The sequence below is a fragment of the Equus quagga genome, chromosome 5, assembly GCF_021613505.1.
Source record: "Equus quagga isolate Etosha38 chromosome 5, UCLA_HA_Equagga_1.0, whole genome shotgun sequence".
Taxonomy (NCBI): domain Eukaryota; kingdom Metazoa; phylum Chordata; class Mammalia; order Perissodactyla; family Equidae; genus Equus; species Equus quagga.
In genome coordinates, this window is record NC_060271.1 from 16,688,995 (window position 1) to 16,706,153 (window position 17,159).

The following is a 17,159-nucleotide window of genomic DNA, read 5'->3' on the forward strand; positions in this document are numbered from 1 at the left end:
GACTCCCTCCAGAAGCACCAAGAAGAGCATGTGGATGCTGTCAGGATGTTGATTCATCTTCACCGACACACCTACAGATATTTTCCCCTGTCACCCAGAGGTAGTAAACTGAGAGAACTCAGTGTTTTTTCACTCATTTATTGTTGCCAATTATGTTCAAGGCTCTGTGAGTGATACAGAGATGAATCACACCCATCCCAATCCTGTCCTCAAAGATTGTGCGGTTTGTCTGTGATGCCAGCCGGCATTTGTAAGATTATATCCCACATATAGGGTAGGGAAGGTAAATGCCACAATAAAGAGACCAAATGCTGTAAATGAGAGATCATTTCTGGCCAGAGAGGGTAGGGCGTGGAGGGCTTCGTGGCGGAGGTGGCACATGAGCCGGTGCACGTGGGCGGATGTGGTTGGACTTGGCCACAGTGAAACGGAGAACAGCATTCTGGACAGAGAGAACCTCAGGAAGGCAGGAGAACTCTGAGCATGCTAGTTTGGCAGGAGCGGGGTTTTGTAGGGGAGCGCTGATGTCAGAGGCAGCCTGGCATATTCGTGAGGGAGATCCCAAATGTAAACTCTACTCTCCAGGGGGAGCTACTGACAGATTTGGCCCAGGGAGGGGCGTGGTGAGAACTGGGTGTCAGGACGGTTTATCCGGCCTTATGGAGAGGATGAGCTCGGGAAGGCAGTGAGATGCTGTTGTGTGTTGGTCCAGAGGACGGAGTGGGCACTGGGCACTCAGCATGGGTGACGGAAAAGTGCTTTATGGGGATTAACTGCTGGAGTCTCCCCCAAAGCCAGCCAAATAGGTGCTATGGTTATTCCCATTTTACCAATGAGTTCACTGAGGCCCAGGGATGTTAGGTGAATGACCTGCCGCTGGCCACACAGCTAGGACGTGGAGGAGGCAGGATTCGAAACCAGGAGCCTATGCTCTTAAGGCCCACTCTAAAAATGGCTTCCCAAAGGGACCAAGCAGACAGAAGGTGGCCCTGCTAGGCCCGGGGTGTTCCTCCCACCGGCAGACAACACAGACTGGTGGGGCTGTCTGGCTCTGTCCTCACCCCCTGTAAGTTGTGAAGGGCCCCTCAGGGCCTGATTCGGTTCACCGATTCGAAACAGCCTACATATAGGTGGTGACAACGTGAATAGCTGATGCAATGGAAACTTTCTATGGAAAAAGGTACCCACTCAAACAGCCACAAAGTCCAAAAAAAGGAAGAACAGCAGAGCAGACCCAGAGGGCTCTGAAGCAAACCATTTCCTTTGGCACTGCCTTTTCTGCCCAACTGTGACTCCAAACTGGGCGGGGTGGGGGGAGGGCCGGGGGCAGCACTGGGCCAGGGTAGGGGCAGGTTGGAGTGTAGACCAGGAGCTCGGCTGGGTCCCTGGAGGGCCCTGGGTCACCAGGCCCCCCTCTTGGCTAAGGAGGCGGCCGTTGTGGGGGCAGAGAACAGTGTTCCTTCCAAACACACATCCCGTTTCGCAACCTCCTCACGGGCCTTCATCACTCCCCTTCCCCGGGGGCCAGTGGCGGAGGCTCTGCGGTACCCAGGGTCTCCCGGGGTCTCAACCTGCTTCTCTTTTTCCATGTGCTCCCGGGGAAGAAGTTGCAGCAGTCCTGTTATGCGATCTGGAATCTTCTTATTTTAGAAGACAACATTATTGTAAATATAAGTAAAGCTAAATGATCAGAAATAACCCAAAGACGAAGAGAGAGAAGGCCATTCTTTGGAAATTCAGCTCTGTGTTATTTAATTCTTACACGGACCTGGGATTGGCACAATTGCTCCCATTTTAGAGGTGAGGAAACTGAGGCTTGAAGTGTTGAATGACTTGCCTCAGGCCACACGGGCAGAGAGAGATTCGTGGTGCTGGTTTTGTCTAATGCCCGGGGTTCTCCTGCTGTGCAAGGCTGTCCACTTCTCTGTTCTCTAATCCTCTGTTCCCCTAGCTGTAGCATCGGTGTGACAGTGAGATAGTACAGGGACAGCATTGGCACGTGGTAGGCGCTCAGCAAATGTTGGTTTCCTCCCTTCTGTCTCCACAACCTGGGGAGATGTTACAAGCTTTCTTGGGAGAAGGCAGCCCGAATTCTGGGCTCCTTGGCAGAAAGGGCTGTCATCACTGATTTCTGGGCCCATCTTCCCTCTAAATCTAGAACACTCTGAGGCAGGGGCCAGGTCTCCTTCACCTTTGGCCCCTGGAGGGCAGCCCAGTGACAGGGAGTGTCTCCTTGAAGCCCACTCAGCTGCATGCAGCTGGACCTTGAGTGAGGGCCAATCGGGTGGGCCTTCAGGCAAGAGAGGGCGGCCACAAGGTGTGGCCTGGCATGGCAGGAAGCGAGTCCTCGCCCCGTCATCTGAGCCCTGGCACCTCTCAGCCCCTCGCCCTCGTGTGCCGCCCGGGAGTCTCGTCAGCACCTGCTTCCTGCGGCTCTTTCGATCTCCCAGCCTCCCGGGCTGGGCACTGCCGTGAGCCATTCAGCAGCCCCCCTTCCCTGTAGGGCCTGAAAACCAGGAATATTTCTTCTGCCTGATCCCAAGATAGAGTCTATGGGACCGGCTATTACTGCCTTGAGGTTCTTCTTTTTCTGTCCTCCATGCAAATGGAAAGGTATCGCCATCCTCTATTTTTAAAAACCCACTTTTCCTAGGAGACATTTCCCAGGTGTTTCCAAAGCGTGTCTTGGCCATATCGAAGGCTCTGAGCTCCACGGCCTTTCTCTCTGCTCACCTCCTGGTCTGGGACACCACACTCCTCCATGGGAGGGAGCAGCCTCTCCTTTGGAGGACACGGCCAGGCCCCAGAGAGCTTCCAGAAGCAGCCTCTGGGCCCCCCGATGCAGGCACAGCGTTCTCAGACCGAAGTGCAGGTGTCTGAAGCAAAGCTGAGCACCCCAGGAAAGGGAGAGCCAGAAGCCTGACCACAGGGAAGGAGGCAGGAAACCTCACAGAGCCAACCCCAAAACAGGAGCCAGAAGGAGGAGAGACTGATCAAGACGGGGCGACTTGGAAGATCTCCCACCATAACTGAAGAAGGCACGGGCATTTACTGAGTGCCTCCTGTACGCTGGCTCCATGCTAGATCTCTCACACACTTCATCTCATCTGAGCCACACAACAAGCCAAGGAGAGGTGATGGTCTTCACTTTTAACTCATGAGGAAAGTGAGGCTCAGAGCGGTGAAGTAATTCAGCCGAGGTCACACAGCTATTAATGGGTGAAACCAGGATCTGAACCCAAGTTCTTCTGAGGTCAGCGCTAACTCTGTGCTATCCTGTGCTACTTCCCTGCTATTGAGTGAAGGAGGCCTGCCAAGAATTCCTCCTATTTCCCCTCCCAATTGCTAAGTAGCCCAGCGCTATCCACTGAGAGTGTTCCATGTGATTCTGCCATATGTGTGTCCCAGGGTCTTGGATTTTCATGTTTCCGTATTGATTCACAGACCATGGTAGCAGGAGTAAAAATAAAGGTAGAAAGATTTGTCCCACAGTTCCCTGCCCCAGGCAGATCAAACTCAGCTTCTCCATGTGCTCGTCCCATGGCAGACGTCCTGTTCACAGTGGAGGGACGGGCAGCGTGTCAGGAGGGCGGCTGGGGCCTCCGAGCCAGCTTAGCCACCTTCTCTGGCCTCAGAGTGTGAGGCAAAAGGCTGGAGCCCAAAGCCCCCTGGCTTGCCTGCCAGCACTTGGAAAGCGGCTGTGTCGTGACCCAGTGAGGCATCTGGGGTTTTTCTTTAACCCTTCATCCGCTGAACTTCCCCTGCAGCGATGCCAGCCCCCAGTGCCCAGGCCGGATGTGGGGCGCCCTCCACCTGCCAGCAGAGGCCCTGCTGTGAGGCTTTGCTTCCACAGGGAGGGTGGGGAGAGGAGAGGAAGGGCCTCCCTCTCTGTGGTTTTGGGTGGGGCCTGCAGAGGAGCTGGCCCTGGTCCTTCCTGCCCCGGGTGGGCGCCACCTTGCAATTGGGCCCCTCTTGCCCTGGTGGGCCTTCTCTGTTCAGCTGTTTTCTAAAAAGAAGACATTTTTATAGCATTTTAAATTATAAAAGTGATTAATGCTTCTTGTAAAAAAAAAAAAAAAAAAGAACAGTATAGGAATACATAAAGAATCAAATGCATGCTCCACACCCCACCTGCTCTGCAGTCCCCGGGTTTCTCCTCCACGTCCTTTGTAGCTTTCACAGCTGCAGATATATGTGTGTCTGTCATGTTGCTTTTCCCCTTTTTCACACTATCCCATTGAGAGGAAGTGTGCATAGCAGCTAAGTGTGCAGGCTCCGGAGTCAGACAGACCAAAGTTCAGCTCACCACCTGTGGGGTCTCAGCCTCACTGAGTCTCCTGTGGGAAATGGGGTTCACAGTGGTGCTTTCCATGCTGCAGGCCGTGAGCAGTAAGGAGGGTCACCCATGAGAAGGGCTGAACCCCCATTCGACACATAAAGTCACGATGAATCTCTATGATTGGGAGGAGTGTATAGTTATTTTTAATTAAGAAAAGTTATTGTCCCATTACTATTCCATTGGGTGGATTTATCATCATTTACTTATTAAACCAATTCCCTGCTGATGGATATTAAGGTTACTTCCATGTTCACTGTTTGAAATGGTGCTGTAGTGCTCATGTGTGTGCATCTGTGTGGTTGTGTGTGTGTGTAAGATGATGTGTATTTGTATGTGTGCATTTGTGAAGCTGCTGGGTCAACATAAATTTTGCCCACTCCTTCTCTCCAACACTGGGTGGTAGCAATCATTTTCTTCTTTGTCCATCAAATAGAGGAAAGGTGATACTGATTTTTAACATATATCTTTTAATTGTTAATGAGGCCAAGCATCTTTGCACATTTTATTAGACATTTTCATTTCTTGAATAATGATCTGTCACTTTCCTCTCTTCATTTCATTAGCTATGTGTCTTTTCTTATTGTTTTGTGGGTGCTTATTACATATTACAGATATTGACCCTTTTTTTATATGTTCCAAATATTTTTATCTAATCTGTCGTTTGTTTTCTAACCATCAATGGGGACTTTTGTTATATATAGTGCTTAGTATTTTTATATAGTGAAATTTATTAATATTTTGAGAACTCAAGGTCCAGTTCAGGGTTTGAAGGTTATTTTCCAACAGTAAATTATACAAATATTTAATAGTCCTGGTATTTTCATAGATTTGCATGTATGTTTTGTTTATAGCTTTAATCCAAATAAATTTCTGTGTGAGTGTGGTGCACGCACTCTGTTTAAAATAGAATTCTCCTTCCTCCCTCACTCTGTGTCCCTTTTGTGGCCATACCGTTTATTTTACCTGCTTGTTTTTTCACCGCGCATCTCCCCTGACTAGACCCTCAGCTCCACAGAGGCAGGGGGCCTTTTCTGTTTTATTCATTGCTGAAGCTCCAGTGCCCACAATGGTGCTGACACTTCACAGGCACTTAATAAGCATCTGTTGAATGAATAGACGGCCAGCCAGTTGTCACAGCTCTCTTATTTGAATGATCCGTTCTTTCTTTAATTGGGTAATATGTGGGTAATATGTAATAAACACCCACAAAACAATAGGCAATCCCAGATTCTAATTTGGAATTCCATCTTTGCTAGCTTTTTGGAGTCTTCTGTGGTTATTGGTCTATTCAGGTTTTCTCCCTCATCTTCAGTTTTACAATTTATAATTTTCTGGAAGTCATCAATTTTCCAATTCATTGACATCGTTATCTATCAAATTCTCTTAAATTTTAAAAAATATTCCTGTACATGTTTACACTGCCTTTCTGATCACTTATTTGTGATCTCTCTTGCTGCTGGTCAGATTAACAAGCCGTTTGCCCATTTTCTTGATCTCAGAGAACCAGTTCGAGGCTTTTTTTTTTTTTTTATTGTCATTGCTGTTCTTTTCTCGTTCATTTGTTTTCGTTTTCAATTTTATTCATTTCTTCCTTCTAGATTATTTTGGTTCATTTTATTCTTTTTCAGCTTCTCGGGTTAGACAATTCATTTAGTTTTAATCTTTCTCATTTTATCATGAAAGCCTGTAAGTTTGAATTTTCCTCTAAATGCAGCCTCAGTTACATTCCACAGATTTTTAAAAGGAGGGTTCTCGATGGTGTACCTTTAGAAATACTCTACAATTTCAGTTTTTCTGCCCTCTGACTCAAAAGTTGTTTAGAAAAGCATTTTTAGATTGTCATGTGCCTAGTTTACTTTTTTATTTTTTGCTACTTGTTAATTTCTAATTCTGTTGCTGCGGTACACACGTTGGCAATGGAGATTTTTCTTGTGGTCTAGTGCAAGGGCATTTGAGAAAAAGGTGTTTTCACTGTTTTTTGAGTATATATGAAGTTAAGCTTACTAACTATCTTCAAATCCTCTCATAGTTTTCTTTGGAGGTTACTTGTATTATCAAATTTTGAGTGATATGCCCAAGATGTTTACTGTTCTTTTTTTTTTTTTTTTTTGCCATCTCGTGGTTCTAAGAATGTATTAGTTTATAGACTTTACGGTTCTCTTGTTCAGGGTGAAGGTAAAGATTTGTGATTTTTGTGTCTTCTTAGAGAAATAGACCTGTTAGCAATGTAAAATGCCCCATTTTATTCTATTTAACATTTTTTCATTTTTGTCTGATATTAATATTGACTTTCCTGCATTCTTTTGGTCACCATTTTGCTTGGTATAGCTTTTTACCACTTCTTTGATTTCAACATTTCTTTTTGTTAATTTGTTTTAAATGTGTCGCTTCCAAACAGCATATGGCTGGTTTTTGTTTTTTTTTTTAAACCCAGCCTAATCTCTTGTCTGAAAATAGAATAATTGAATTTATTCGCATTCTTGTATTTATTGTCGTGTTTAGTCTTACTCTTCTCTTCTTATTTTACCTCTTTTGTTTATGATACTTTTTTCTTTCCTGTTTAGTTTCCTTTTCCTAACTCTTGCCCGAATTAATTGAATGTTCTTGGCTCCGCCCCTCTGCCCCACACACAGTGGTTTAAAAGGTCTGTATGTTATTTTCCTTCTAGAAATGGTTACCCTTAAATAAAAAATAAACACCCATACTTCTCCATTAACATCAAGAACTAAATGGTATTTAATTCCCAACAAGAGGAGACCATTATTATCAAAGTTCGTTTAGACTTGAGTGTACGTTTTTCTACTCTTGTTGTTCATCATTGTTTCCTGTGCCTCCTGTCTTGCCCTTTCTTGAATTACTTATTCTGATACAGTTTTTATTTTGTTGGAGTAATTCCTTGAGTAACTCCTTTAAGAGATAAGTGGGCGGCCTGCTATTTTTAGTGCTTCTCTCTTTGACTTTGAGACTCGGCTGAGTAACGGATCTCAGGGGTGTAACCCTTCTTCCTCAGAGCTCTGTGGTCTTCGCTCTGTTGCCCTCTAGCAGTTAATGACGCGGATGTCAAGTCCAATGTCAATTTGACTCTCAAAATTTTTGTGGAGACCATCAGAGACAAAGCTGAGTGTATTGCTCACCTGGGTAAAGGGGAATGTCACCTCCACGGAGCCTTGGCATGTCCGGAGGAGGGAGGCAAGGTCAGAGTTTGCTAAGGACTGGAAGTTTCCGTTAAGACGGTTATGTCGCCCTGGGGCTTCATTAGGATTGTGTAAGGAAGACAAGAGTCTGTGAATGGTGGAAACAGTGAGGAGGAATTTTGAGGCAAGGCAGGAGATTCAAAGAATCTTAGAGCACCAGCTATTAATTGAAGAGCTGATGGATCCTTCAGGATGTTTCTGTAACGAACCATCAAGCCCTTTGCTGGGGTTAGAGTCTCCTGGAAGAAGAAAGCAGTGCTAACGAAGACGCAAAGGTGTCTAGGTAGATGGTTTCTGTTCCCCTCTCCCCCAACTCTGGTCTCTTTGGAAGCCTGAAGGATCCACTTCTCACCCTTGGATTTCAGGAATTCCATGCAGCTTGCCCTGCCCGCCTCCACGGCCTCTGAGGGAGCTTCTCCAGGGTTTGGCAGGTGGGCCTCTCCCTGCCCATGTTGGGTGAGGCCGGCTTAGCTCTGATTAGTTTCTCTGTCACTCCCACTCGTCTGCTTTTCCTCAGACTTGCTGGCCAGCTGGTGCTGCTATGGATCGGCTCTTAATTGTACATTTCTCTTTTGACTTCAGTGGTGTTTGGGGGAGAGGGGGTGAACACAGGCTCAGTTTGCCGTGTAGAACCTCGGTTGTGTGCACCACTGCCTGGTATCCCAGATGCAGGTGTGTCTGCCCAGCTCTCCCACCTGCTGCTGGAGGCAGGAGTGGCGTTCAGTGATGTTGGCCTCACTGGTGGGTGGGAGAGCGGTGGCTCACTCCTTCTACCGGATCCTGTCATCTCTGGAGCCACACCCCTCGTCCTAACTGTGTTACCTCACTGATTAAAATGACTCAGTGACCTCACTCCGCTGCCAGATCAAGTCCGGGCTATTTCATATACCAAATTCATCCCCTGGCCAACTCTTCCCTCATGAGCTGTCGCTGCCCCTCTCGTGCAGCCATATGGACAGCATGCAATTTCTTGAACATTCGGCCCGTTTGGGAGCTCCTGTCTATTGACACTGCTCCTTTTGTTTGAAATAGCCTCTTTTTCTCTCACACATGTCAGGCACCATCAGAATTGACTACTCTTTTCTTTATGCCCCCACCATGTAGTAACTTAGAACCAGCAACACTGCAATGCATTCCTTTGCTTCCTTGCTCCCCCCTACCCCCAAGTGCGATCCCCCAGAAGGTAGGGGCTGAAACTTTGCTGTCTTTTGTCCCAGCACCTACCTACAGCAGGCCTGACCCCAAATAAGTGCTGAATGCACATTTGTTAAATGAATGAACAACTGAATCAGGTTCTGAAGAGAATTGTTCTACACCGACTCTGTGTGAGACACCACACCAAGCTTTAGGGGTGAGGGAATGAGTCAGACTGACCCTGCCCACGGTACTCACAGTCTACCAGGACTTTAAGGTTCCCAGAGTCCGTATGCACGGTGAGTACAGCTGGGTTTTTTGTTGGCTTGTTTTTGTTTTTTTGGTGAGGAAGATTGGCCCTGAGCTAATGTCTGTGGCAATCTTCCTCTATTTGTATGTGGGACGCCACCACAGTGTGGCCTGATGAGCGGTGTGTATATCCGTGCTGAGATCCGAACCCTCGAACCCAGGCCACTGAAGCAAAGCGAGCCGACCTTAACCACTAGGCCACTGGGCTGTTTTTATTAATAATTGAGATCTACTGGAGGGCGTGAGGTCAGATCTGGGGATGATGGAAAACCTCAGAGTGGTGAAAAGTTTGGATGGTTTGGACAACAGAATCAGGAAATGCTAGGCAGGAGCCACTGAGCAAATTCAGTCACACTGCTCTGGAGTGCAGGCAGGGTGGCTGGGTTTAATAGCAGCAGGTGTGGCAGGGAGGGGACGGCTGAGGGGCTTCGCTTACCTGTACTGTTCTGTAGGAATCAGCAGTGAGATGTCATTGCCAAAACACTAACTATTCCAACACTATGTCAATAAGAACCATGGTGCCCAAGAGAAGGAAGGTGACAATGCCCCCGGCCTGTGTACAGGTTACTCCAGACCTAGATTCCTGGGTCCACTCTGAGATAACGTCCATAATGTCCATAGTGATTATATGGGCCATACCACGTGCCAGGCATTGGTCAAGACCCTTAGCATGTGCCGGATCATTAAACCCCAGGAGATCCTTGCCATTCTTAGCCCCCCTTTTCAGGCACAGCAAGGCTAAGCAACTTTCCAAAGCCGCAGAGGTAATGAGTAGAAGGCCAGGCCTGGAACCCAGGTGTCCCGGGCCTAGGAGCCACATCTCATCTGCCTCCAGCAGACAAACCAGAGTCTAGTCCCAAAAGAGCAGCATGGATGTGGTGCACCATGCCATGCTCGACTAAGACAACCCAGACTTTCTAGATCATAAAGCACTTTCCTCTGTATCGTCTTACTTGACCTTTACAACAGCCAGGCGAGTTGATTATTAAAAACTGATGCTCACTCATTGGTCCTTTCATCATGATCGTTGTCGAGCTCCTGGCCTGAACCTGAATGCTGTTTTGTTTAGTGATTTGGGGACGTTACGTACTCTGATGTCTGTTATTGTAATAATTCTCACTCATGTCTGAATATGAGTCACTTTTGCAGGTCGTGTTAGTTTTCTTTTGCCGTGTAACAAATTGCCTCAATCTTAGTGGCTTAAAAGACACTCATTTGTTAGCTCTCAGTTCTATAGGTTAGAAGTCTGGGACCGAGTGGCCAGATTCTCTGCTCAGGGCTGAAGTCAAGGTCTCTGGAGGCTGAGTTCTCGTCTGGGGCTCTGGGGAAAATTCTGCTTTTCCAGGTTCATTCAGGTTGTTAATGGAGCCCAGGTCCCGTGGTTGTAGGACTGAGGTCCTGTTTTCTTGCTGGTTGTCAGCGAGGGAGCTGTTCTCGACTCATGGAGGCTGCCCTCAGGTCCTCTCACACAGCCTCTCCTTCTGCAAGGCAGCGAGCGCAGGTCAAATGTTTTCTCCTGTTTCTAATCTCTATCACTTCCTCTTCTGTGACCAGCCAGAGAAAACTCTGCTTTTAAAGGGCTTTCTTGATTAGGTCGAGCCCACAGAATAATCTCCCTATTTTAAGGTCAACTGCACCCTAGAACGTAACCTAATCGTAGGATTAAAATCCTTTGGACCCACAGTCCTGGGGATTATGCAGAATGTGTACACCAGAGAGGCAGGAAACCTGGAGGGCCGTCTTAGAGTTCTGCCTGCTTCCTGGTCAATAGAGGCTCAAAGAAGTTAGCTGCCAGGTGCAAGGTAGAACATGGTAGGTGCCAGGGCCACCAGGCCACACCAACTCCCTAGGGAGACATGGGGATCTGGCCCCACACCCAGACAAGCATCTTGGGAAGAGCTGGAGGGGATTATTCTGTGTCTAAAAAGGTTGACCAAGCACACTCTTTGACCGTGTTTTTCAACCATCCCCTGCAGGATTCAAGGCGCAAACCCAGCATCCTCGACCTAGTTCATGGAGAAGCCTCAAGCGACGCTGGCCAGGCAAGCTCTCCCTTCCAGAGGGAAGAGCAGAGCGTGAGAGGGCAGCTGCAGCAGGAGTGGACATGAACGCTGGTTTCCAAAGAGAACAGCGTTTTAGTTTTGGTCATCGAAAGTGGTGCCTTCAGCACAGGTAAGAAATGGGCTGTCACTATATATGCTTGCTGGGGGCGCCATTTTGGTCTTTCTTGCCTGAGCTTGCTAATATTCTTCCTCTTTAAAATGTAGTATTGTTAGTGCCTCCCTTGAGCCTCTGTGGAAGCTGGGAGTCCTCGGGACATCCTTGGCCAGGAGTAGAGACTTTGAGTGCCAGCATTCTCACTGCCCTCACGCTATCTCCTCCGAGATGCAGTCATCTCTTCCCAGTTCCTGTTTCCATCCTCTCCCTGGCAAGAACTCCTCTCAAGGGACCACAGCCTCCCACTCGCCAGCCCCGCTGTGTCCTCCTGCTTTACAGAGCTCCACCCGCCTCTCTGCCCTCCTCCCAAGGAGGCTCTGGCCTGAAGAGCCCCAGGGCGGCGTCTCTCTAGGGCCCTCCCTGTTGTGAAGACTTGAAAGGACGTGTGGTTCTCAGACCTGGCTGCACATTAGAATCACCTGGAAAGTTTTTAAAAATTCCAATAGTGGGGGCCCACTTCCAGAGGTACTGACTGAGTTGTCCTGGGGAGGGGCCCAGCATTGGTAGACATGTGTGTATATATATATATAAGGGGTTTTTGTTGCTCTTCAGGTCTGTGTTATGGTTTCAGGTTAGAAGTTCAGCTCGTGGTTCAGGTTAGATGTGTGATGTTAGAAGCTCTTTGGGTCGGGAATATGTCTTTGGCTCTTTTGTCTGGCTGTGGAGTGTATGAGAATCACCCAGGGGGATGGAGGAGAGGGTGCCTGGTCAAAAAAAAAAAAAAAAAAACAGCAGATTCCCGCACACCCTTGCTCTCAGACATCAGACTCTCTGGAGTCGAGGACACAGGAATCTGGATTCTGATTCTGATACAGCCAAGGTCTAGGTGCTCGGGCCTCTTTCCTGGGGCTCTGGTGATGCTCGTCCTGCGTCAGGTCCGTGGGCTCAGCTGTGAGTGCCGGGTCGCTTCCCAGCCTGGTGTGCTGTGCCGCAACAGAGCCTCGTTCCCTTCCTTCCAAGCGGAGGTTTTCTCACGTCCAGAGAGGAGGATGGGGCCTCGGCAGCCCTCAGACATGGCATCACTGGAGCCGCCTGAATGTGGGGCGGCTGGGCCCAGGCCTCTGCCCATAGCTCAGCCGCACCATGCGGGCCCCCTGGACCCAGACCATGGCCAGAGTTCCCTAGCGGAGGTGGAGGACTCACCCCTTGGACTCCGCGGGAGAAGGCCTGAGCACTTGAGCCTCGTTCTGAGGGGGGATGTCTGAGGTGGTGCTCCCTAGGGGAGGCCCTGGATCCTCCCGTGTTCACATCCCAGCGCCGGCATTTACTGGCTTAGCAGGCAAGTTGCTCAGTCTTGCTGCCTCTTCCTTCTCACTTGTGAAATGGAAAGTAGTGGCACCTGCCTCCCAGGGCTGCTGTGAAGATGTAGGCAAGGCCCTAGAGTGTGCCTGGACGCCGAGCAGGGGCTCCCCACATGTGAGTAGCCCTTCCGGCCTGTGCAGGCAGGTGGCCGCCACTCTGCCCTCCCAGGGGCAGCCGTGACATGTCTGCCATGCTCTGCCATCTGGTCGCAGTGTATGAGTTCCTAAGAGTCAGGGCACAGTAAAGAGATGGACACTGCATGTGGGGCCTGCAACTTTACAGACGAGGCTCAGTCCTGCAGAAACCCCAGTGAGGCTGGTTCTAGTACCCCCTGTGTAAAGGTATGGAAACAGCACAGAGAGGTTCAGTAATTGAAAGACAGTCACTCAGCTAGTAAGGGACAGAGCCTATGGCTACAAAAGACCCAACACTTTCTTCTCTACCAGGATGTGTCCCTAAGAAAGGGAGTAACAGCTCCAAGGATGAGCCTTCTTCCTTTGTAATAGGAACCAACAGCGCCGTAATGAATGGGCCCCCCTTCCTTGGCATCCTGGGACACTGGTGCCTCAATTTAGCATTTGTTTCCTTCTGCACAGGTCATGGTAGGCCGTTTATGGGTCTCCTCCACTGGCAGTTTCAGGGCGGGGTCTGGATTTCTTCAGCTAGATGTGCAGTAGATATTTGAACTGGGCCGGAAATAGTAACCTCTGAGGGAGGTGAGCCAAGCTCTGGGGGAACTGTCATGGACGTGTGGATAGGGAATCCCCCCCAGGCCCGGCGTTTGTCCTCCCCTCCTTCACTCCCCAACTCTCTTTTTGTCCATGTGGGCTCTGCCAGCTGCCCGGAAGAATCTGTAGAGGATGGGGCTGGCCCAGAGGGAAATGAGCTGTCAGTTCCAGCAGAATTCTCGTCCCCGCCCCTTCCCGAGCTCTCCCTGGGGAATAAAAGTATCTGTGATTAATGAGGTGCTGACTCAGTGCTTCTGGAGTGTCCGGGTGCTCGTGGCCCACTGCTGGCGTAGCTTCCCCCAGCCACCAGCGAGGAGGCTGCAATCCGAACAAGGTGGAGGGCTCAGGCCCAGGCAGGCAGGTTTGCCAGGCAGGAGCCAGCTGTGAGCCAGCCTTGGATGGCATTGCAGACTGTGCTGGGGAGTCCCAATGACACCATCTGAGGCTTGGGAGTGGCTGTGTTTGGAATTGTCTGAGGGCAGGGAGAGGTGGAGTCGTAGCTCCCCTTTAGTAGGGACCTGGACTGGGGCTCTCTCCAAAATAAAAGTGATTTCTCAATAAGTGACTATAGGGTGAACCTGATTTGAAATGGATATGAAGGCATTTTCTTAGCAGCAAAGCTCTCTGCTAGTAGTTTTCAAACTTTTATAGTCTTAAAAATCATTTTTTAAAAGTCAAATCCTACATGGAATGCCAATATATACAACAGGTTAAAGTGGTAGTTTATAAATACACATTTGCTTTTTAAGTTCAACTTTTTGTGTGTGTGTGTGTGTGTGTGTGTGTGTGTGTGTGAGGAAGATTGTCCCTGAGCTAACATCTGTGCCAGTCCTCCTCCACTCTGCATGTGGGCCACTACCACAGCATGGCTGACAGGTGGAGTAGGTCTGCACCTAGCATCCGAACTAGTGAAAACAGGCCGCCAAAGCAGAGCACGTGGAACTTTGACCACTTGGCCATGGGGCTGGGCCCTTTAAGTTCAAATTTTTAACCTCTGTTTATTACGGAAGTCCATCAATGACTCTCAAAGCAATGACTCTGCTTTGATGTCTAAACGCATTGAAATCCCAGGGTCTGGATGGAGGGTCTGCCTGTGGGCCTCCCCCTGCCTGCCGCCTGATTTTTATAAATAAAACTTTATTGGAACACAGCCATGCCGTTTGTTTCTGCGTTATCTATGGCTGCTGTCCCACTCTAATGGCAGAGTTGAGTAGTTGTGACGGAGACCGTCTGTCCCACAAAGCCCAAAATATTAACTATTTGGCCCTCTCTAGGAGAAGTTTGCTGGCCTCTGTTCGAGACGATTGTTGTATTCACTGGATCAGCGGTAACATTCGGTGTTGCTTTTCCATCTTTGTTTTGTTTGGCTTGGTGGCACAGCATTAAGAAAATTCTAAACCATATCAAGAAGAAGATGTGAAGGTGACAGATTTCTAGCAGTTCACCTTGCCTCCCACGACGGTCTTGTCTTCACTTCGGTGTTATGTGGACATTTGGGAAGAAGGAGGAGGGCATTCTGGTTTGCATCCTGACAGTGTCAAACAACTGCTTGAATTCCGTCTTCTTACACCCCTCAGACAGGAAGCACACATCATTTATGACATCTTCATGATAGCCCACGTCACGCGTTCTCATATCATGCAAGCTTTAGAATCTACCTGTTTGTGTGGTTTTGAATAAGTGTATGTAGTCCCAAATTTAAACAATGTAAAGATGCCCAGTAAAGAGCTTCGTCTTTCTAGACATGTTTCAATACTGAAGTCCAAGATCTATCAAGGCTATGGTCTGATATGGTCTGCATGGACCAAGTTAAGCTGGCCACACCCGTTGGCGGTACTCAGTGTGTTACAATGTGCCAAAGAACATGTTGGCATGTGCCAGTCCCTTTTCTATAACAGTTTCAATAGGAGTTAAACAATATTTTTAGAATAAAATTCTCACTTCACATTTGAAGAACCTCTGAAACACCTCCATGGAATACAATTTGAAAACTGCCCCTTTGGCAAATATTGGTGATTCTCATTTCTGTGCTGGAGGATAACAGAGAAGCCAAGGATGCTGTGAGTTGGGGTTGGGAGGCAGAGGAGGAAGGAGTGGAAGATGGCAGAAGAGAGACATGAGGTGATGCTGTTGATGGCAGAGGGGGTCACGGGTGGGGAGGGCGTCGGTAGTGGAGAAAGTACTTGGGAAACACAGAGAAGCATCATGAGGTCCTGTGGAAGCTTGAAGTGCCTTCTGTGGATCATTAGGGACTACACACAGCTCTCTGGGGCTGCTGGAGTGACTTCCAGCCATCAGCTTGGAAGAAGAGGTCCAGAAAAACATGGGGAGGGATTAAAATATGTGCAGAGAAGTTGGGGAGGACGTGTGGAGGGAGCACACGAGTTGCTTCTAATCAGAATGCAAAGGGCCTTTGAGTCCACTCAGCCGATCGAGGCGGGAGAGGAGGCAGAGGAGAGAGGAGAGGGTCAGCTGGTCAGCAGTTTTGTGCCGGAGGAGGGCACATGAGCATGGGCAGTGCCTGTGAGTGACCTGGATGGAGACGGATGTCAGAGCCCCAGGGGGGTGGTGGCTGGGGTTGGGAGGTGGCTTTGGGTGTTCGACGCAAAGCCCACAGAGCCAGGAATAAAACCCAGGAGTCCCGGCTCCCAGGCTGCCTGCCTTCCCTTGGCGGGTGCAAGGAAGGGAGGGGCAGACCTGGTGGCCTCGGAGGCTGTGGGCTGGAGAAGGCCTCTGGGGGATAAAAAAGCACCAGTTCTTTCTGAGGTTTTGCTGCTCACCCCATAGAAAGAGAACATTTTTAGATTTTAAAAGGATGACCTCATTTTTTTCTTATTTACATAGCCCTGTTTGTTTATATAGCCCTTTAAAAATAGCAAATGGGTGCTAAGCTTAGTGCTCTCTCCCACCACCAGCGGCAGAGCCACGGTGTGGGGAGAAACACCTTTTTATCTAAGAGAGGGGCAGCCTTGTTTCCGAGGACAGATGGGAGCAAAACGGGACAGGTAGGAAGTTTCGTGGTTTTTCGTGTCGCTTTTCCAAAATAGCCGCACTCCTGCCTCCTACTTCCTGCCTGACTCCGCTCAGGATAGATTTTCTTCTGGAGAAGACTCGTGTTCTGTCTTCTCAGGGAAACTCGAAGAGATCCGTCAACAAGCAAACACCCTCGACCCCGAAGACCTTAAGCTTGGCACTGAGGGCCCCTTGAACTTGGCATTGGGTTTGCATCTGGCTCTGCTGCATACCCGCTGTGTGACCTTGGGCAAGGTGCTTTGCATCTCTGTGCCTCATCTATAAGATGGGGATAACCACAGTACCTGCATTTGTTGTGCAGATTAGATGGGGGAATACGTGTAAGGGGCTTAGCCCTGTGTGGGCACACAGCAACTCAATAAATCTCTCAATAAACAACAGCCATATTGTCAATATCCATCCCCCTCCTGGACAGTTATCCCAGCCTGCCAACCACCTTCCTGTCCTGCCGGCTTCTCTGCTCCAGGCTATCCCTCCGTTGTCCCAGAGTGATAGTAAGATAAGACACAAATCTGACCCATGCTGTCCCCTGCTTAAAATCCCCCGAGAGCTTCCGGTGCCCGTGCAAGGATGGGCAAAACTGTTTCTCGAAATGGCCAGATCGTAAACATTTAAGCTTTGCCAGCCACACGGTCTCTCTCGCAGCTACTTCCCTCTGCTGTTGTTGCCTGAAAGCAGCCTTGGACAGTGTGTAAAAGAATGGGTGGGGCGGGGTTCCCGTAAAACCTTAGCTACGAAAACAGGCAGCGGCCTGGGTTTGCCAACCCCTGACCTACAGGACGGACGAGTCCAGCTCCTTAGCTCAGCATTCCCAGCCCAGCCATTCCCATCATCTCCATCCCCCTTCACCCCCCACCCCGACTCCTCACGCTCCAAGCCTTCCTGCAAAGTTCCTTCTTTCTG

At 49.1% G+C, this 17,159-nt stretch overlaps 1 protein-coding gene across 2 annotated transcripts in view; it reads left to right on the top strand.

Moving 5' to 3' along the window:
- The window catches only part of HIVEP3 (HIVEP zinc finger 3), a 469,874-nt gene that overhangs the window by 362,812 nt on the left and 89,903 nt on the right, over positions 1-17,159 (top strand). For both annotated transcript variants that reach the window (XM_046663190.1, XM_046663191.1), the window contains exon 4: positions 10,953-11,148. The gene's annotated coding sequence lies outside the window, so the exon portion shown is untranslated. The remainder of the gene's footprint in view (positions 1-10,952; positions 11,149-17,159) is intronic.